Source organism: Somniosus microcephalus, unplaced genomic scaffold, assembly GCF_052327205.1.
Source record: "Somniosus microcephalus isolate GS21.2 unplaced genomic scaffold, FLI_Smic_1.0 unresolved_chr2, whole genome shotgun sequence".
Taxonomy (NCBI): Eukaryota; Metazoa; Chordata; class Chondrichthyes; order Squaliformes; family Somniosidae; genus Somniosus; species Somniosus microcephalus.
This window is the reverse complement of record NW_028225180.1, coordinates 57,439,035-57,462,357: the sequence shown is the minus strand read 5'-3', so window position 1 is coordinate 57,462,357 and position 23,323 is coordinate 57,439,035. Positions and strand designations below refer to the sequence as shown.

Here is a 23,323-nt window from a genome sequence, read left to right as displayed (position 1 = left end):
TATTTTTATATTGGAGAGCTTTGTCGACATTTTGTTCAAAAGAAATGCATCATTCTACACTCAATGTAGAGGGAGTGAGAATGACCATCCTTCCAGCATATTTCTGTCAGTCGTTGTCAAGGCGGGGGGGGGGGCAGTGGTGCGAGGTGTATCGCTCGGTTTTAGTATCGGGATTGGACACGGAGTGCGATCCCCACCACCACAGACATCCAGGCACTGAGAAAGGAGGATATTAACTTTGTGCGATAATGTAAACCGGCAGCATCGGATCAGCTGACTGTCATACATCTCTCCCGATTGTCATTTCCATCGTTATCGCCCTTGACACTGGACTGAGCCTTCATTCACACTCTAACTGTGTGGTCCAGGTCAAGCCGGAATACTTCGCTGGGAAGGTGCAGTTACAGATAAAAGACACTTAAAGCGAAACATTGGATGGAACTCTAACTTGTTCATTTTGATAGTCAATAAGGAAGGGGATTCCCTTACATGCAGCGAAAGATACATTACATTGCAGTGTGTAGTGCTGAAACCATCCAACTATGAGGCAGGGACCATGTGATGCACCGAGCCAATTTGATGAGTTTCTGGAGCTGCCCCAGGGAGCAATCGAAGGAATTTTACAGTTAATCTCGTTGGCTCAATGGGCGAGTGGGGTCTCGTGTGCGGTAGCAGATGTCAACTATATTCAATATAATTTACATACAATTACCGGAAATATATGAATTCAAACATAATATTCAGCTGGAACACAAACCATTATAACAACATACCGCGACCGCTGCTGCAGACCTGTGGATCACAGGATGGTGAAAATAACAACCATCGCAAAGAAATGAAAGGACTCCTGATCAGTGAACTCCCGGTAAACTAGCTCAGTGTGTAGGAGCTGGAACTCCAAATAAGAGAAATACTACTGTTTAAAAAGGATTAGATTCCTGAACTCACTGTTCATAGAGTTAAACCCATGGAGGCGAGGGTTCAGGAGTAAAATTGTGAGTACGGCCTTGATGGTTGTGACTGCTCCCGTGAGACGACGCACTGGATCCCAGCAGCGGATCGGGCTGTAGATCCCACAGACCATGCAGCGAATGCAAGGTACTGAAAGATTATTTCACGGCTCTTTAAAGCGAGGAAACATTCCGGACAGACCATTCCGGACACAAAGGGATAGTCGCAGAAATACCCGACCCATGGGCACAGCTCTTGGAGTCTGTCCACAGCTAAATGGGACCTTGAAGTCCAGTGCCGATTGATGGAAATTCAGCCACAACATCAATGGATCTCAGACCATCTTTGCCTAATTCACTGATCTCCGGCCACTCTCAGCAAAGCCGAGTCGCTCCCGCCATGGCCAGTGATTCCGACAGGGGAATATTGGCTTTTATAGCCCAGAGCAAAGGGCTTTCACCCACTGGTGGACTTTCTGAGTTCACTTATTTCCATTCATTGTGAGATAATCTGAATCTACCCAGCATCTCCCGGGCGGTTATTTTCAAACTTGAACACTCTGCTGCGACGGAATTGTATTATCGGTCAAAGGCAGCACATGGGACTCAGAAACAGACTCAGAGAGACTCCCAGTACAACATGGTTTCATTCCCCACACCAGCCCCATTGTTGTATCGGCCAAAGGCAGCACATCCGTCTCAGAAACAGATCAGTGAGAATCCCAATACAACATAGTTTCATTCCCCACACCAGCCCCATTGTAGTATCTGCCAAAGTCAGCACATGGGCCTCAGCAACAGACTGATAGAGGCTCCCAGTACAACATGGTTTCATTCCCCACACCAGCCACATTGTAGTATCGGCAAAAGGCAGCACATGGGCCTCAGCAAAAGAACCAGAGGGACTCCCAGGACAACATGGTTTCATTCCACAAACCAGCCACATTGTAGAATCGGTCAAAGGCAGCAGATGGGCCGCAGCAACAGACCCAGAGTGACTCCCAGTACAACATGGTATCAATCCCCACACCAGGCCCATTGCGGTCTCTCTAAGGGGGATTTCGTGCACTTTTGGGGGGTCAGGAGTATTTTCTGTGGTGCGGGCCGATTATATAAAGAACTGACGCTGGCTTTATGAACTAACAGGGACTAGTTTCACAGAACAGATTTGGTGTGACCAAGACTCCCATTGAATAAGACGGCATAAAATAGGAAGCTTTAACCATGATTGGAAAGGCTGAGAATCCTACCAGTACAGGATTTTTTTCAAGGTGAGAGACTTACAAGCTTTTGGGGCCGTTTAATTTCTGGCAGAATGCTCGGCCTTTGATGCCGTAATTTGACGGTTGATTCACTGGTATGTAAAGCTAATCCATACATCTCCTGGGAGTGCGTGATGATTACATGTTCGGGGGTTTCTCTCCTGAATTCATACCATGCTGTATGTGAGATAGCGAGCTTCATTGGGTAGAGTCAGAGGAGCTTGTACGCTGCATTGGCCACATGCTGTCTCTCAGTCCACTGTGCTCGAAGATCGATAATACAGTGAGATTTGCAATGTATCCAACTCCTGTCTACCTAACCTGGACTGTATGATGTGACATTAAAGAGGGGGATTTACTCTGTTTTTTACCCATGCTGTACCTGCCCTGTGAGTTTTGCATGGAACACTGTCGAGGGAGACTTACTTTGTATGTGGCACGTACTGTTCCTGGCCTGGGAGTATTTGATGAGATCGTTTGGAAGGAGCTTTACTCTGTATCTACCCCGTGCTGGACCTGACGTGGGCGTCTTTGATGGGCTGTATGAATATGCTTTACACTGTACGTAACCCATGCTGTCACTGACCTGAGAGTGTTTGATGGGACAGTGTAGGTAGTTTTACTTTGCATGTACCTCGTGCCGCAACTGAACTGTGTGTGCTTGAAGGGACAGCGTAGATGAAGCTTTAACTATTATTGCCCATAATTTCCCCTCCTATTATTACTCATATGGCACCACCCATTGATAGATCCGATTGATGTGCCTCAATAATCCCGAGACTCGATGTTAGCCAAGCAAAACAAGGCTTTTATTAACTTAGAAGTGGAGAGAGGTATCTTCCCTGGAGGTCTGCAGTACTGGCTGTGAGGCCAGACTGAGCTGGCTTACATAGAGGCCAGGTATGGGCGGAGCCCTACACACAACACATTCCATACATTCCAATACACAATACAATGGTGAGGAGAAACCTGAAACCAACCACAGTCACAGGCAATACAATGGTAAGGGGGAACCTGAAACCAACCACAGTCACAGGCAGTGATGAATGGAATATTTCATCACATTCACCCCTTCTATAGATTTATTCTGTTCGGGGGTTTGGTAGTCCTCTGCGACCGACGTGGCTGTTGTGGTGTCGCGGGTGTCGGCTGGGTGTTCCCGGTGGCCTCCTGGGTCTCTGCCAGGGGTGCCGCCAGGGTTGTTGAAGGGGTAGTTGGTTGGGGTGCCGTTGGTCGATGTTCTTCCGGGGGTGATGAAAGAGTAGTGGGTGGGTAAGAGTTGCTGTGGTCGTTGTTGCTGCTATTGCCGTGGTTGCTGTCATTACCGGCTGGGGCGATGTCTTTTATTGACACGATGTCCTCCCTTCCGTCGGCATGCCGGACATACGCGTATTGGGGGTTGGCGTGGAGTAGGTGCACTGGCTCCACGAGAGGGTCCGTCTTATGGCCCCTCACATGCCTTCGCACGAATACCGGACCCGGGGTGGAGAGCCATGACAGCATGGATATGCCTGAGGTGGATTTCCGGGGGAAGCTAAACATTCGTTCATGAGGCGTGGCATTAGTGGCAGTACACAATCGCGACCGTATCGAATGGAGCACATCTGAGAGGACTTCCTGCCAGCGGGAGATAGGGAGGCCCTTGGTCCTTAGAGCTAGAGTGACTGCTTTCCATACTGTCCCGTTCTCTCGCTCCACTTGACCGTTACCCCGGGGGTTGTAGCTGGTGGTACGGCTCGTGGCGATACCCCTGGACAGCATGTACTGGCGTAGCTCTTCACTCATGAAGGACGCCCCCCTATCCGTGTGGATGTAGCTCGGCATACCGAACAGGCAGAACAGGCTTTTGAGGCATTTAATGACCGTGGCGCTGGTCATGTCTGGGCAGGGGAAGGCGAATGGGAACTGGGAGTATTCGTCCACAATGTTCAGGAAGTAAACATTGCGGTCGACGGACGGGAGGGGGCCCTTGAAATCTAAGCTGAGCCGCTCAAATGGCCGGGTAGCTTTGATTAAGTGGGCTCTATCAGGGTGGTAGAACCGAGGCTTGCACTCAGCGCAAGTGCGGCAGTTCCTGGTCAGAGACCGAACTTCCTCAATCGAGTAGGGTACGTTGCGGGACTTTATGAAGTGGATCAGCCGCGTGACCTCTGGGTGGCAGAGGCCGTTGTGGAGGGTCTGTAGCCGATCCCCGGTGGCGCTGGCACACATCCCTCGTGAGAGGGCATCTGAGGATTCGTTAAGGGCCCCTGGCCGGTAAATGATGTCATGCTTGAAGGTGGAGAGCTCGATCCGCCACCTAAGAATCTTATCATTTTTGATCTTCCCCCTCTGTTTATTATTGAACATAAACGCTACCGACCGCTGGTCGGTAAGTAGGGTGAAGCGTTTGCCGGCTAGGTAGTGGCACCAGTGGCGCACTGCCTCCACGATGGCTTGGGCCTCCTTTTCCACGGAGGAGTGTCTGATCTCGGGCCCTTGGAGGGTCCTCGAGAAGAAAGCTACGGGCCGCCCCGCCTGGTTGAGGGTGGCCGCGAAGACAAAGTCAGAAGCATCACTTTCCACTTGAAATGGAGTGTTCTCGTCCACTGCCTGTAGCGTGGCCCGCTCAAAATCCTGCTTAATGCTTTTGAAGGCGGCGTGGGCCTCAGCAGAGAGCAGAAAAGAGGATGCTTTCAAGAGGGGGCGGGCTTTGTCGGAGTAGTTGGGGACCCATTGGGAATAATAAGAAAATAACCCCAGGCACCTTTTCAGGGCTTTGAGAGTGTTGGGCAGGGGCAGCTCCCGTAAGGGGCGCAATCGGTCGGGGTCTGGTCCGATTTCCCCATTCTCCACCACGCTGCCTAGTATGCAGAGGCGCGTGGTGTTGAAAACGCACTTGTCCTCGTTATAGGTGAGGTTGAGTTTTTGTGCAGTTTTCAGGAAGCTCTCGAGGTTCGAGTCGTGATCCTGCTGGTTGTGACCGCAGATGGTGACGTTGTCGAGGTAGGGGAAGGTTGCCTGCAAGTGGTGGTCATCGACCATGCGATCCATCTACCTCTGGAAGACCGAGACCCCATTCGTCACCCCAAAGGGGACTCTGAGGAATTGGTAGAGGCGTCGGTTCGCCTCGAAGGCGGTGTACGGGCGGTCCTCTGGTCTGATAGGGAGCTGGTGATACGCTGACTTGAGGTCGATGGTGGAGAACACCCAGTATTGGGCGATTTGGTTCACCATTTCTGATATGCGGGGTAGCGGGTAGGCGTCTAGTTGGGTGTACCTGTTGATCGTTTGGCTATAGTCGATCACCATCCGTTTCTTCTCGCTACCCCTTACCACCACCACTTGGGCGCGCCATGGGCTATTGCTGCATTCAATAATGCGCTCTTTCAGGAGCCTGTCTACCTCAGTCACGATAAACCGCCTGTCCTCCCAGCTGTACCTCTTGCTTTTGGTCGCTATTGGCTGGCAGTTAGGGGTAAGGTTCGCGAATAGCGAAGGTGGCTTTACCTTCAGGGTAGCCAGGCCGCACACTGTGAGGTGCGGCTGGGACCCACCGTACTTGAGCGTGATGCTTTGGTGGTTGCACTGGAAATCCAGGCCCAAGGTCACGCTCGCGCATAGATTCTTCATGATTAATACTTTAAAATGATCGTATACAGTCCCGTTAATGGACAATTGTACCGTGCAGTAACCCAGAATGGTCGATGTCTGGGTTTTATCAGCCATAGAGATGGTACCCCGAGTAGGGACCACCTTTAGGGAGAGTTGTCGTGCCAGTTCCTGGTGGATAAAACTCTCCGTGCTTCCACTGTCAATTAAACATTTAACCCCGCACCCGTTTACCTCGATGTCCACCATTGATTTGGATAGCGGGTGGGGCCTGGTCTGGTCCACTGTGACCGATGCCACTGTAGGGCCCTGATCGAGACAAGATGGCGTCCGCGCTGTCTGCTCACAAGATGGCGGACCCCACGAGGTCGGGCAAGATGGCGTCCAAGATGGCCGCTCCCACGGCGCACACGCGGCGGTGGCGGGTTTTGGTTTTCCAGCGGGGTTCCCTCTGCACACCTTTCCAAAATGCCCCTTCTTACCGCACTTAAAGCAGGTGGTGCCTTTCGCCGGGCACAGGTTTCTGGTGTGCTTTGGCTGCCCGCAGAAGTAGCAGTTGGGTCCCTGACGCGCCGCAGCTGTCGTAGGGCTTCTGGGGGGAGAGCGGGGCCCCGACGGTGTCGGGCAGCCGGGCGGGGAAGATGCCGTCCAAGATGGCGGCGCCCTTGGTGCACACGTGGCGGCGTGGACGGCGCTGGCTGAAGAGGAGGCGTCCGAGTTTCTCTGGGCCACATCCAGGCATTGCGCGGTGTCCGCAGCCTGTTTCAGGTCCAATCCCGTTTTTTCCAGCAGTGTTTGCCGGATGTAAGTGGAGCTGAGACCTGTGATAAAGGCATCACGAACAAGCTCGTCGGTGTACACTGCGGCTTTTACATCTCGGCACTTGCAGTCTTTGCCAAGCATTTTCAGGGTGCCTAGGAACTCCTCCACCGATTCCCCAGGTCGCTGTGCGCGAGTGGCGAGCAGATGCCTAGCATACACCTCATTCGTAGGCTGCTGGTAATGCACGTTTAAGATGTCGCAGGCGGCCAGGTACGTGTCGGCGTCTTGGATGAGGGGGTAAACCCGGTGTCTTACCCAATTCCGCAGAATTCCGAGTTTCATACTCGCAGCGCCCGTAGCATCTTTGACGGCTGCGAATTGTCCATGAAGAATTCCATACACATAAACCAGTGTCCGAAGCGTGCTGATGCGTCCGGAGCATGCTGATCCAAATCCAAACGCTCGTGTTTCAGGAGTTGATCCATTGTGTTGAAAAATAAGTTAATAAAATTGATGTGCCTCAATAATCCCGAGACTCGATGTTAGCGAAACAAAACAAGGCTTTTATTAACTTAGAAGTGGAGAGAGGTATCTTCCCTGGAGGTCTGCAGTACTGGCTGTGAGGCCAGACTGAGCTGGCTTACAAAGAGGCCAGGTATGGGCGGAGCCCGACACACAACACATTCCATACATTCCAATATACAATACAATGGTGAGGAGAAACCTGAAACCAACCACAGTCACAGGCAATACAATGGTAAGGGGGAACCTGAAACCAACCACAGTCACAGGCAGTGATGAATGGAATATTTCATCACACCGACAACCCCTGCAGTGTGCCACTGACGCCCATTCCCGTGTTTAGGGAAAAAACAGGTTTTAGAACACTGATGTGCTTGTTATATCTTCATGCAAGCACAAAGAACTCAAACTGTATTTCACTGCTGAGGCAGGACGGATACGCACTGCTTGATAATATTTGAGGGAGCCTTTGGTGTCTATAATTCAAAAGGTGCAAATTTGGGCTATTGAATAGTGGGAACTCATGTTTGCTGTATGGGATGTGGAAATCATAAATGGAGGTTTTGTGCGGTTGTGCTCCCTGCCTGTGGTCTCAGTAAATGGAAACGTGGTCGGTGATGGGGCTGAATGTACAACATGTGTTCATCCCCAGAGAGACTGCACACCAGGAGCAGAGCCAGGTCATGTGAACCTGTGACACCTCCACTGGGCGGAGCTCCGTTTGCTTTGTCACACTGTTACTGGCTGCTATGTGATTGGCTCCTGGCTCATTTGTGATGTCACCTGGAGATAGGTTTCCGCCCCTGGTTACGCTCCATCAGTGGTGTGTTACTGTTGGCGGAGCTGTAATTGGCAGCAGATATTGTGAGTGAGTTCAATCCCAAAAATAGGGGCAAGGAAAGAAAAAATCAATTAAATATTAAAATAGGTAATCCAACCAAATGTAATTAATTCTAAATATATTCAAATTAAATATATTGATAGTCCCAAAATTAGACCAATTGATTTCGAGTAACATATTCTAGAAATAAACTAAACATTTTTACTTTAAATTATTCTTTTAGTGAAATATATCTCAGGAAGCTGGAGAGAGCAAAATCAAATCACACCCACACTAACTGGGAGTAGAGAAAGGTCACTGGTTGCCGTGAGATTTACACTGTATCTAACCACTTTCTACCTGCCCTGGGAGCTTCTCATGGGACAGTGTTGGGGGAGCTTTGCTCTGTTTTTAACTAGTATTGTAACTGCCCTTTGAGGGTTTTGTGGAACAGTGTCCAATCAGTTTTACTTTGTATCTGACCCGTGCTTGTTCCTGATCTGGGAGAGTTTTATGGAACAGTGTAGAGCAAGCTTTACGCTGTATTTGACACGGGTTCTTCCTGACATGGGAGTGTTTGAAGGAACAGTATAGAGGCGGTTTTACGCTGTATTTGACCCGTGCTCTTCCTGACCTGGGGGTATTTTAAGGAACAGTGTAGAGGAAGCTTTACTCTGTATTTGACCCGTGCTCTTCCTGACCTGGGAGTGTTTTAAGGAACAGTGTCCAGTGTGCTTTACTCGGTACTGGACCCGTGCTTATCCTGACCTGGGAGTGTTTTAAGGATCAGTGTAGAGGGAATTTTATGCTGTATTTGACCTGTGAAGCTCCTGACCTGGGTGTGTTTTAAAGTACAGTGTAGAGGAAGCTTTACTCTGTATCTAGCCCGTGATGTACTTACCCTGGCATTGTATGATGGGAATTTGTAAAGGAAACTTTACTATTCATTTAAACCATATATAACCTGAGTGTGTTTAATGGGAACGTGCAGACCGAGCTTTACTCTGTCGCTAACCCGACCTGTATCTGACCTGGGATTGTTTGATGGGAAAGCCTAGTGGGAGCTTTACTTAGTATCTACTCAGTGCTGGACCGGACATGGAGCTGTTTGAAGGGGCTCTTTAGAATGTGCTTTACACTGTTTATAACCCGTGCTGTACCTGTCCTGGGAATGTTTGATGGGACGGTGTAGAATTAGTTTTGCTCTGCATGTATCTCGTGCCGTACCTGAACTGCGAGTGTTGGATGGGAGAGTGTAGATCGAACCTTAACTAAAAATGCCCTTGATTTCCCCTCCAATTATTGCTCATCTGGCTCCAACCATTGATAGTCCTGGTAATCCCTACAATGTGCCTCTGATGCCCCTTCCTAATAAAGGGAAAAGATTGGTTATAGAGCACAGATCTGTTCGTTCCATCTTCATTCAAGCATCGATAACACAAACTGCCTTTCACTGCCGAGGAAGGTGGGAGACACAGTGCTTAATATTATGTGAGGGAGTCTTTAAGGTGTGTAAACCAAAAGTTGGACATTTGCGCCATTGAACAGTGGGAACTCATATTTGGAGAATGGGACGGAGAATTTGAAATGGGCAATTTCGTGCGGATGTGTTCCTTTGCCTGGGATCTCAATACATGGGAAAAGGGTCGGAAACAGGTTTGAAGATACAACATGTATTCATCCCCAGTGAGACTGTACATCAGGAGCAAAGCATGGTCATGTGTCCGTGTAAAACTTCGATGAGGGATAGCTCTGGCTGCTTTGTGACATTGTTACTGGCTGCGACTTGACTGGCTCCTATCACCTTTGTGAGGTCACCTGGAGAAAGGTTTCCACCCCTTGTTACGCACCATCAATGGTGTGTTACAGTGGGCGAAGCTCGAGTTGGCAGCTGATACTGTGAGTGAGTATAGCCTCTATAAATACTGCAAGGCCAGAAAGAAACAATTTAATGATGTAATATGCATTTCAACTAAATGTAATAATTGAAAATATATTTAAATTATATACAAAATAATCACAAAAATATTCCCCTTGTATTCCGATTACAGGTTATAGAATTAATATGAATCATTTTTATATTGATAGTTTCTTGGTGGCAGCAGTTGCTCAGGAAGGTGGAGAGAGAGAGAGGTCGAATCATCACCACATTAACTGGCACTGGAGAAAAGCCTCTGGGTACGCAGAACAAATCTGGTGTTAATGGCCCCAGTGTCAAAGACCGGATAAACAGTAAGCTTCAGCAATGATTGGAAGGATGAGGAACTTTCCTGAGAATCCAATCAGTCCAGGATTTTGCCGGGGTGTGTGTCAAACCCGGTATCGACAGCTGTTCAACGTTTGCGGTAAGGCTCGGCCTTTGAAGCGGCAGTTTGACTGGGGATTCACTCCTGTGCGAACTTTGCCAATAGCACACCTGGGAGAGCCTCAAAATTACATGTACACGGAATTTTATCCTGCAACCGCACCGTGCTGTACCTGAGTTGGCTTGTTTCATTGGATAGTGTCAGCGGAGGTAACTCTGCATTAACCACATGCTGTATCTGAGTTGACTGTGCTTGGTGAACCAAAATTCGGCGAGACTTACACTGTACTGAACCCCTGCCCTAAATGCCCTGGTAGTATTTGACGGGACAGTAGCATGGAAACTCTACTGTGTATCTATCCTGTGCTGTACCTGCCCTGGGCATGATTGATGGGAAAGTATAAAGGCAACTTTACTCTATATCTAACCCGTGCTGTACCTGCCCTGGGTGTGTTTGATAGGACAGTGTAGACGGAGCTTTACCAATTCCAATTCCAATTCCAATTCAAATGCTTTATTGGCATGAAAGTTTACAGAGAACCATATTGTCAAAGCTTACATAGCAAAAAGGTACAGTTTTCCAACATTCTGTAGGTGTCAATCGATTTGACATTTGTTGGGTACATACAATGTTACTTTTACACAATATTAATTTTAAACAGTCTTTCTACTTCATTTGGTACGTTCAATATTAATTTTAAACAATCTTACTTTTAAACAGTCCTCAGGTTGTGACATGTTGTTGCATATTTGGCCCCAAGGTATGGTCTGTCTCCTTCTCCCAGGACAAATCTCAATTTTGACAGGTCATCCAATTCCTTGAAATCTGGTGTAGTTTGGCTTAGCTTGTTGAATAATATGTTTCTTGATGTGTTGAATTTTTCGCATTTTAGGAGGAAATGCATTTCTGTTTCAACCTCGCCGGCCAGACATTGATCGCATATTCTATTCTCTCTAGGCTGCCAGGATTTCTTGTATCTGCCTTTTTCAATTTCCAGTTGGTGGTCGCTTAGTCTGTACCTGGTGAGGGTCTGTCTCTGTTTTGTGTCTCTGATGGTCGTGAGGTAGTCTGCCAGTTTATATTCTCTTTTTAGGGCCCGGTAACATTCTAATCTGCTTTGGCTTTCGGTTATTTTGTTCCAATGTTCCAGGTAGGTTTCTTTGCATTGTTTAATGATTTGGTTCACTCGGATTGGTGTTTGGACGGCTGTGTTGGCCTGGGGCTGGTCAGGGTCCGGCTGAGTACTTAGTTTCAGTAGCAGCTGACTCAGGGGACTCTTTTCTGGATTTAGCTCTTGGGTCTGAAAGGCTTTGAAATGAAAGGTGTCTGGGGAGCTAGATTTGAGGTGATTTAGGAAGTTTAGTGCTCGTTTTTGGATGTTTATTATCAGTGGGTATCTGTCTAGTTCGGCTCTGCATGCATTTGTTGGCTTTTTTCTTTGGCTGCGAAGGATGCTTCGGCAGAATTCTGCATGTAGGGCTTCTATTGTGTGTTTTTCCCATTTAGTGTAGCTTTGGTGATTTAGCGGGCCCCATACTTCACTACCGTACAGTGCAATGGGCAGGATTATGCTGTCAAATATTTTGAGCCAGATTTTGATTGGGATTTGGATGTTGTAGAATTTTCTTTTTATTGCGTATAGGGCTCTTCGGGCTTTTTCTTTTAGTGCATTCACTGCTATGCTGAAGCTCCCTGATGCTGTAATAGTTAGACCAAGGTAGGTGTAGCTCATAGTGTGTCCTATAGTGGTATCACTGAGGGTAAACTGGTATTTGTTTTCCTGACATCTGGGCCTTTTTTGAAAAATCATGATGTTGGTTTTCTTTAGATTTACTGTTAGAGCCCAATTTTGGCAGTATTTGTCGAGTAGGTCTAGTTGTTGCTGTAATCCCTGTTCTGTGGGGGACAGCAGAACCAGGTCGTCCGCATAGAACAGGGATTTCACTTCTCCATCAAGGAGACGGAGACCTGGCGACTCACTTTGCTCCAGCATGTCTGCTAATTCATTTATGTATATGTTGAACAGGGTCGGGCTCAAATTGCAGCCCTGCCGGACGCCTCTTCTCTGGGTGAAGAAATCGGTGCGTTTGTCTCCAATTTTGACTCTCTATCGATCTCGTGCTGTACAAGCGCAGGGCATGTTTGATGGGAGAGTGTAGAGGGAGTTTTAATCCGTATCTAACACGTGCTGTGCCTGTAGAGGGAGTGTTTGTGGGGGAGAGTGTAGATGGAGCTTCACTCTGAAACAAACCTCTCCTGTACCTGCCCTAGGAGCGTTTGATTGCATGGTTTAGAAGGAGGATTACTCTGTATCCAACCCATGCCAGACCTGCCCTGGGAGTGTCAGGTGTTGCAGTGTTGAGCGAAATTTACCCTATATCTTACCCATGCTATTCATAAGCCGATGATTCAACCATTAGATACCACTGAGGATCCATCCAATTATTGTTTCTAATGCTCCTTCTTTTTAAAAGGAAACTCGCCCCAAGAGCAGAAAGGGGAAGCTTCAACAATGATTGGAAATGTGACGAGCTTTACTGAGATTCTCTTCAGTCGATGATTTTGCCGAGGTAAGAGTCTAATAAGCTGTTGGGAGAAGTTTAGCATCTGGCATAAAACTCGGCTTTTGATGTGTTATTTTGACTGGGGATTCACTGGTATGTAGACCTAGCCAATATCTATAGTTCTTGACCCACTCGCCAGAGGGAATAGTTATTTTCTATCGACTCTATCAAACCTCATATCATTTGAAAACCTCTATTAGGCCAAATCTTAAGTTGTCTATTCCAAGGCAAACATTCCTAACTTTCCAACCTCTCGTCATATCTGAAGAACCTGATCCCTGGTAACATCCTGTTAAAACTCCTCTGTTCCCTTTCCTGAAGGGTGGTGCTCAGAATTGTCAACAATGCTCCAGATGATGCTTTAGCAGTGATTTATAAAGTTCTGGTATGGTCGCTGTGCTTTTATATTCTATTCCTCCATTTATAAACCCAAGTAAATCATTTGGTTTTTAACAAACTTGTCTACTTGACCTGCCACATTTAAGGATTTGTGTATATGGACATCAAGGTTTATCTGATCATTTACAATGTTAATAATTGTGCCAATTAAAGTTTACTGACTTTCCATTTTAGTGCTCCCAATGTTCATCACTTTATATTTCTCCAAATTGAACGCCATGTGCCATGCTTCTTCCTATTTCACCATCCTTGCTCTGTCATCCTGGATCCCATAACTATCATCATTATCTTCTACTTTTCCAGGTGCCCATATCATCTGCAACATTTATAATGCTGCTGCCTAGGTTGTTAATAAAAAAAACGAAAAGACTAATGGACCCAAAATGTCCCTTGGGGTACACCATGGCAAACTACCTCCCAGTCTGAAAAACATCCATCCAGTACCACCATTTGCTTTCTGTCACTGAGCCAATTTTGTTTCCATACCGCCACATTCCACTTAAATCCATGGGATTGCAACATTTAATAAGGCACATATCCAATCCAAATATCCAGGTATAGGGGCTTTCATGACCACCAGACATCTCAACGTGCTTTATAGCCAATTAAGTACTTTTTGAAGTGTAGTCAGTGTTGTAGTGCAGGAAACGCGGCAGCGAATTTGCACTCAGCAAGCTCCCATAAGCAGCAACATGATAATGATCAGACAATATGCTTTACTGATGTTGATTTAGGGATAAATATTGGCCAAGGCACCGGGGATATCTCCCCTGTTCTTCTTCGAAATAGTGCCACGTGATCTTTTACGTCCAACGGAGAGAGGAGACGGTGCCTCTGTTTCACATCTCATCCAAAAGATGGCACTTTTGACAGTGCAGCACTCGTTCAGTACTGCATTGAATTGTTGGGCTAGATTTTTGTGCTCAAGTCACTGAAGTATGAAAATAAATGGTACATTGCCAGCAGTGTAGATTTGAGCATAAACCTACAAAGATATAATCATAGATTAAGTAAGTGGGTGAACTGTGGCAAATGCATATAAATATAAGGAAGTGTGAGATCATCCACATAGGATCTAAAAAGAATTGATCAAATACTTTCTAAATGTTGAAAGACTAGAAACAGTGGAGGTCCAAAGAGACATAGGGGTCCATGTATATATATTATTAAAATGTCATGGGCAGGTAGAGAATATTATCAAAAAAGACTAATGGGATGTTGGTAATTATATCTAGAGGACGACAATATAAAGGGGAGAAGTATTACTGCAGCTATACAAAAGCCTGATCAGAATATGTACAGTTCTGGTCACCACACCTTAGGAAAGATGTATTAGCCTTGGAGGGAGTACAGTGTAGATTTACTCGAATGATACATAGACTCAAGGGGTTAAATTACAAGGAGAGATTATGCAAAATAGGTTTGTAGTCCCTGGATTTTAAAATTTAAGGGATGATTTCATTGAAGTATTCAAGATATTAAAGGGAACTGATAGGGTAGATAGAAATAAATTACTTCCGATGTTTGACGAGTCGAGGAGAAGAGGCAGAATATAAAAAAAAGCCAGACCTTTCAGGAGTGAAGTTAGGAAACACTTCCACATGCAATAGGTTGTAGAAATTTGTAACTCACTTCCGCAAGCAGCAGTTAATATAGAAGATAGGAGCAGCAGTAGGCCATACAGCGCCTCAAGCCTGTTCCGCCACTTAATGAGATCATGGCTGATCCTACAAATTCAGTCCCCAGTCCTTGCTTTGTCCCCATATCCCTTGATTCCCTTTAGCCTTAAGATATATATAAAACCCCTTCTTGAATATATTTAATCAATTGGCCTCAACGGCCTTCTGTGGTAGAGAATTCCACAGGTTCACCACTCTCTGGGTGAAGAAATTCCTCCTCCTCTCAGTAATAAATGGCTTACCCCTTATCATTAGTCAGTGACACCTGGTTCTGGAATCCCCCGCCATCAGAAACATGCTTCCTGCATCTAGTCTCTCTAGTCTTGTTAGAATTTAACAAGTTTCAATGAGATCCCCTCTCATTCTTCTAAACTCTAGCGAAAACAAGCCCAATCGACCCAATCTCTCTTCATACGTCATTCCTGTGATCCCAGGTATCAGTATGGTACCTCTTCGCTGCACTCTCTCCATGGCAAGAACATCCTTCCTCAGATAAGGCGACCAAAACTGCACGCAATACTCAAGGTGTGGTCTCACCAAGACCCTGTACAACTGCAGCAAGATATCCTTGCTCCTGTTCTCGAATCATCTCGCTATGAAGGCCAACATACCATGTGCCTTCTTAACCGCCTGCTGCACCTGCATGCTTACCTTCAGCGACTGCTGTACAGGGGCACCCAGGTCTTGACGCACTTCCCCTTTTCCCAATCTATTGCCATACAGATTATAATCTGCCTTCCTGTTTTTGCCACCAAAGTGGATAACCTCGCGTTGATCAACATTATACTGCATCTGGCATGCACCTGCCCAATTACACAACCTGTCCAAATCATGCTAAAGTTTCTCTGCATCCTCCTCACAGCACACACGCCCAGCCAGCTTTGTGTCGTCTGCAAACTTGGAGGTATTACATCTAGTTCGGTCGATTAGATCATTAATATATATTGTGAATAACTGGGTTCCTAGCGCTGATCCCTGCGGTACCCCACTAGTTAATGCCTGTGAGTCGGAAAAAGACCCGTTTATTCCAACTCTTTTCTTCCTGACTGCCAACCAGTTCTCTATCCAAGTCAGTACCTTACCACCAAACCCATGCGCTTTAAATCTGCACGCTAATTAATTATGCAGAACCTTATCCTAAGCCTTCTGAAAGTCCAAATATACCACATCCACCGATTCTCCCTTATCAATTCTACCAGTTACATCCTCAATAAATTCCAGTAAATTAGGCAAGCATGTTTTACCTTTTGTAAATCCGTGTTGACTTTCTCCGATCCTGACACTGTTTTCCAAGTGCTCTGTTATTACAACTTTTATAATGGATTCTAGCATTTTCCCACTACCGATGTCTATAATTCCCCATTTTCTCTCAACCACCTTTTTTAAATAGTGGGGTAACATTTGCTACTCTGGGTCAATTGTTAATTTAACCTGAGATTGATCGTTTTTTGTTAACCTAAGAGATATATGAAAAAGAGATAGAAATGGAGTTGGTTCACAGATCAAACATTATCTCATTAAATGGTGGAAGAGGCTCGAGGTATGTAAATGGCTTACTCCTGTTCCAATGATGAGTGTTAAACGATCGTGTTTGAAGGTGCTGCTCGCAAATGGAGATGAGAATCGCGAGTTAAAAGCAACACCCGAACAAGGACTTAAACCCTGGACTCTCAGATTAAAAGTCTGATGCGCTACCACCTGAGCTATCCGGGCTCTGCTTTTCGTGGATGATACAACGACTTTCACTTGCTCACCTGATGCATTACACACCAGAAATTGCATTTGCTTCTCCAGTAATCCCGTCCGTACAGTGCATTTATCTCACAAACGCAAACTGACTGCCTCACACCGGCTTCACTTCAGGAATAGTCATACCAACATACCATTTGCCTTCCTAACTGATTGCTGCACCTGCATGTTTGCCTTCAGTGACTGGTATACAAGGACACCCAGGTGTCTATGTACATCAACATTTCCCAATCTATCACCATTTCAGTAATACGCTGCCATTCTGTTTTTCCTACTGAAGTAATGAACTTCACATTTATCCACATTATACAGCATCTGCCATTTATTTGCCCACTCACTCAACTTGTCTAAATCGCCTTGAAGCCTCTTTGCATACTCCTAACAACTCACAATTCCACCTAGGTTCGAGTCGTCAGCAAATCTGGAAATAATACATTTGGTTCCCTCATCCAACTCAATGATATATATTGTGAAAAGCTGGGCACTGAGCACTGATCCCTGCGGTACCTCACTAGTCACTGCCTTGCACCCCAAAAATTACCCATTATTCCAACTCTCTATTTTCTGTCTGTTAACCAATTTTCAGTCCTTGCCAATATATTACCCCCAATCACATGTGCTTTAAATTTGCACACTAACCTCTTAGGTGGGACTTTATCAAAGGCCTTCTGAAAATCCAAATACACAATACCCCTGGCTCTCCCTTAACTATTCTACTAGTTACATCCTCAGAAAACTCCAGTAGGTTTGTCAAATATGATTTAACTTTCATAAATCCATGTTGACTTTGCCTAAACCGGTTGATATTTTCTAAGTGTCCTGTTATCACATGCTTTATAATAGAATCTAGCATTTTCCCTACTACTGATGTTAGGCTAACCAGTCTGTAGTTCCCTGTTTTCTCTCTCCCTTCTTTTATTAAATAATGGGGTTACATTTGCCACCCTCCAATCGGCAGGAACAGTTCCATAATCTGTAGAAATTTGAAAGATGACAACCAATGCTGCCACATTTTCCATGGCTACCTCTTTCATTACTCTGGGATGAAGATTATCAGGCCCTGGGGATTTATTGGCTTTCAGTCCCATTAATTTCTCCAGCACTATTTATTTTACTAATACCAATTTCCTTTAATTCCTCCTTCTCACTAGACTTTTGGTTCCCTGGCATTTCTGGGAAGTTATTTGTGCCCTCTTCCATGAAGACAGAACTAAAGAATGTGTTTAATTGCTCAGCCATTTCCTTGTTTCCCATTATAAATTCTCCCGTTTCTGACTGGATTTCACTAATCTTTTTCTTTTTACATACTTGTAGAAGGTTTTACAATCCGCTTTTAGTTTCCTTGCACGTTTACTCTCATGCTCATTTTCCCCCCTATTAATCAATCTCTTGGTCCTTTTTGCTGAACTTTAAACTCCAATCTTCAGGCTTGCTAATTTTTCTGGAAACTTGATATGACTTCTCTCTGAATCTAAAACTATCCTTAATTTATTTTGTTAACAATGGTTGGGCCGCTTGTCCTTTTGTGTTTATACACCAGAAAGGAATGTATAACTGTTGCCATTCATGCATTTGTTCCCTAAATGTTAGCCATTGCCTATAAACCATCATGCATTTTAATGAAGCTACCCCAATCTATCATAGCCAACTCACTCCTCATAACTTCGTAGTTTCATTTGTTTAGATTTAGGACCCTGCATTTGGATTGGAATTCTTCACTGTCCAAATTAATGAAGAATGTTATCATGTTACGGTCACTCTTCCCTAAAGGAGCCCGCACAACAGGATTATTAATTTACCCCTTCACATTGCACAATACCCAATCTAGTATAGCCTGTTCCTTAGTTGGCTCCTCAACGTACTGGCCTAAAAAAAGTGATTTGAGACCGGCAGGTAAATCGATTGGAATTAATTGTTACGGTAGATTGTTGGACTGATTGGTTTGTGTAGCCTTTTCTACTGTCGTAGCACACCATTGTGTTGGCCAGTTGAGATTTTCAGTTACTATCTGTGAACAAAGATGTCTAATGTCACATAGATGATTCAGGTTCCTACTATCTTCAGCATTAGACACTGATCAGGTGACAGGGACCCCTTTTTTAGGTCCAGAAGACAATGGGGGGCGGAGTCTGATGGGGAGACCAGCGCCTGCAACATTCACACCAAGATTACAGAATTGCAAATAACCATCATTGTACCACATTGTTTCTACACTAAAGGAAACTTTAACTACTAATTAAACTGAAAGTCTCATTCCAGTACCCGCAGTGTGAGGCAGTTAACGTTAACGCCCCCGTGGACTACTCCAATCATGACAGTTCTCTCAGATTATTACATAGTGTTTACAGCACAGAAACAGGCCATGCAGCCCAACAGGTCCACTTTGGTGCTTCTGCTCCCCACGAGCCTCCTTCCACCCCTCTTCTTCTAACCACATCAACGTATATTTCTATCCCTGTCTTCCATAATTGCCTATCCAGCTTCCCCTTAAATACATCTATGTTATTGGCTTCAACTATTCCATGTGGCAGCGAGTTCCACTTTCCCACCACTCTCTCTGTCAAGAAAGTTTCACTGAAATCCCTGTTGGATTTATTAGTGACTCTTCTATTTATGGTCCCTAGTTCTGGTCTCCCCCGCAAGTGGAAACATTTCCCCTACGTCTACATATGAACCCTTTCATAATCTTAATGACAACTATCAGGTCACCCCTCAGCCTTTTCTTTCCTAGGGAAAAGACCCCTAGCCTGTCCAATCTTTCCTGATGAGTATACACTCTCAGTTTCGTGTCATCCGAGAAAATCGTTCTATACACATCCTCCATTGTCTTTATGTCCTTGTTTATAATATGAAGAACAGAATGTGGAAGATCTCCAAGTGTGGTCAAACCAAGGTTCGATACAAGTTTAACATAATGTAACTGATTTGCAACTCTATTCCTCTAGAAATAACCAATAGCGCTCGGTTTGCTTTTTTATGGCCTCATTAACCTGCCTCATTTGCGAATCTTGATATTGTTGATAACGGAGTTATTGACTGAGCTCAGCAAACAATCGCTTATCAATTAGAGTACAACAACAACTTGCATTGATAGGAAATCTCTTTGAATGTTGAGCGGTTAGGGCACAGTTTCAGCTGGAATCGATTACCTTCACCCTGAGATAACAGCATACATCAAACACCCGGACTAAATTGGAAGAAATGTTTTCTGACTCCTGTTCATGTTCACAGCAATAATTGGCTTTCATGCTAACAGAAAGACAGTCATTCGAAAATGGAACACGGGCTGTAATTTAACTCTAGTTAGGACAGGAGGCTAAGCTTTAATATTACATTAATTTAACCAAAATTAGAATAAATGTTCTAGGAGACTTCACCATCTTCTTCAGCTCTTCGCAGAATTTAGTTTCTGTAGCTGCATAAATACAAGGGTTTGTATAGGAACTCAAATACATGAGCATAAACCTGCTTTGTGCGTCGATGTGTGCAGGAGATCTTTAATCGGGTGGCTGATGAGCGGGGTTTATCAGTAAAAAAACTTCCGGCAGATGTCAGCCACAACAATATTAAACTGCCTGATATATGGAACAGTAAAATGATGGATTTGCTCCGGCTCTCCATCTCTGGAGCGCTCTGATTCTCACTGCTGTGACTCTTGAGGCCTCTGCGTCTCTACTGGCCATTAAAATACGTCTGATTGTCAAACAATTAAACAAGAATATCAAAACTAAAGGAATCCAAATCGTTAAAATTCCTTTTAACCAGGAGAACACACCTGCAGGCGATGGAAAATAGTCCAGTCCTCTGTAACAACTATTGTTAATTATTCGATCAGGTTTATAGGCAATCAAACCTGGAATGCTTTGTAAACAGATCAGGGCAGAGACCGTTGTTATGGCCGCAGCCACAGTTTTCATTCTGCAATAACTTGTTTTGAACCTTTGGCAACATATAGATACAAATCGGTCAAATGTGAACACAATTGTAAACCACAACGACATATTCAGGCTGGTAGAATTTATGTAAATAATGATCTTAGGAACAGCAGTGCAGGACAGGAAGGAATATGGAAATGATTTGTACAGATGTGACACACTATTACATTGAGGTTCATGACAATTAGATCTGCTGTTACCATGGTCACCACGTAGACAGAGATACTTTTGGGAAGGCCGCAGTTTACCTGGAGTCAATCGCCATTGTCAGTAGGCTCACTGTGAGAAAAAGGGAGAAGTGGTCAGTAACGGGGACACTCAAATAAATCTCACAGCTTATTGTGGGAAAATGTTCAGCTGTGTTCCTATTATCTATATATATAAACGGATCGATCTGTCTGTCTGTCTGTCTGTCCTCTGGTGTGCGTCTGTCCGGCTATGCGCTCGAAAGTTATAGAGCGTACCTACGCGTGCATTACGTCAAAAGAAAGCTTACCTTTCCAAAACGGTCGTAAGCGTATTTACGTTTCGGCCGGACAAAAATCGTGCCCGTGGTACCCAAAAAACGTTCAAAATTCCATTCATTAGCATCTCATTATCCACTCATTAGCCATAGAGTGATGTCGAGGTCGACCAATCGTACGCCGGGTTCCTGGCGCGTGCGGGCAGGCCCTCCTACAGTCGAGTGACGGGACGATTGACCAATCCTACGCTTCGGTGACCTGACGGTCGACCAATCGGTGCCTGTGTGGGCGGGCCTTATCGTTCTGAACTGAGGGGAGTCGCCGCCATCTTGATTCCAAACTTTTCATTTCTTTTTCCCGCTTTCTGCGTGTTTCTTTTCAAATCTACAGTTCCAGCAAAAAAAAAAGTTGCTTTTAAAACACAAATTGTTTTATAAAAAAGTTAATTGATTTGTAAATCTTTTCTCTAACCTCTATAATTCTCCTACCTTTCACCGTTTTTCCAGGCCAGGGGTCTAGGCTTCTCCAACTGCCAGCAGTGCAACTCAAGACCCAGGCTCCCGGCCTAGATAGAGACAAACACTGGCAGAGGGCAGAGGGTGTACTGCCTCAGCTCCATTCCCAGGGTCAGTAGGTGGGGAGGCTTCATAAGCAACTGGGGTAGGTCCCAAGCCCCGAATAATAATCTGAAGATCCTGTGTTTGCAGCTGAGGAGGTTTCTTCTGCTGACAGCCCCAGGTTAACGGCAGCCATCTTGGTCAAGGAGGGCGAAGAGTTTCAGTGCGACGCCAATTTGATTCAGTGTGTAACAGAGTGCATGCGTGGCCATCTTAGTACAGGAACATAGAGTGGGTGGGGCTTCTGTGCTCCAAATCTGTGTCTGTGACAGACAATCGACTGTGTGGGCGGGGCCTAATCTTTCCAACTGAAAAGCAAGCGGCGGCCATTGTTTGTGATAAAACACACTGAGGTGAGCACCCCTTTTTTAATAAAAAGATTGGTGAGGCTGCAAAGTGTATGTTATAGAAAGATTTACCAAAAATGTTTTATAAGTACAGGAAACTTTGTGCTATCTGGAGGTGAGCTATCCGGCAATCTGGAGCCACCGCAAAAATCAGCAGCTGTTTTTTATTGTCTTTGTTTTTTTGCTTTGTTTGAACAGTCAAGCTGTGCAAGGTCTGTCGCTATAGCAGCAGCTTTTGCTACAGATCTTTCGGGCCACACCTGAGTGTTTAGAAGCTGTTGCTAAGCAACAGTGTCTGTTGCTAAATACAGAGATAAGAATCTCCAGATCTCTCAACCTTAACTCTGGAGAGTACTTGAGGCAAGGCATGAGATCGGTCCAGTGGGTGCCGGATAGCACAAAGTTTCCTGTACATTAAGTTTATCTCCCCCCATCCTTTCCATCCCCCACACCCCCTTCCCCCCCCAAACCCCTTCCCGCCCCACAGCCCCACCACCCTCCCCGCAACACCCCCTTCCCCCCTCCCCCCACCCCCCCAGCCACCACCCTCCCCAATCCCCCTCCCCTCCACACACCCCCCAGCTCCCACCCCCCAACACCCGCTTCCAACCCACACCCCCTTTCCCCCTCCCCAACCCGCTTCCCCCCACGCAACCCACCCCCCTTCCAGCCCCCTCCACACACCCCTCCCATTCACCCCCTTCCCCCCTTCCCACCACCTCCTCCCCCTCCCCGCCCCCTCTTCCCCCCTTCCCCTCCATCCCCACCCCCCTTCCCCTCCCCCCCCACACCCCCCTCCCTCCCCACCCATCACATCCCCCTCCCCAAACCCCCTTCACCCCCTCCACATCCCCCTCCCCTCCACCCTCCCCACTCCCCTCCCCCTCCCCACCCCCATCTCTCCCCTCCCCCCTCACCCCCACCCCTCCCCTCCCCTCTTCCCTGCCCCCTCCTCCCCCTCCCCTTCCCCCCTCCCTCCCCTCACCTCCCCTTCCCCATCCTCTCCCTTCCCCTCCCTCCACTCCCCTCGCCCTCCCATCCCCCCTCCCTGCCCTCCTCTCCCCCCCTCCTCCCCTCAACTCCCACCTCCCTCCTCCCACACCCCCCAAATCCCCCAGCCCCCACCACCCCCACACCCACTTCCACCCCACACCCCCTTCCCACCCACCCCACCCCCCTTCCCACCACAGCCCCCCCACCCCCCTTCCACCCTCCTCCCCAACCCCCTTCCATGCTCCCGTACACCCCTTCCACCCCTCCCCACCTCTCCTCCCCTCCCCACCGCCTCCTCCCCCCTTCTCCTCCCTCTCCCACCCCCTTTCCCTCCCCCCACACCCCCTTCCCCATCCTACCCAT

General features: G+C 46.4%; 1 pseudogene; it reads left to right on the top strand.

The window, feature by feature from the left end:
* Window positions 1-22,231, top strand: part of LOC147092691 (uncharacterized) — a 75,481-nt pseudogene extending 53,250 nt beyond the window's left edge.
* Window positions 22,232-23,323: the final 1,092 nt, after the last annotated feature.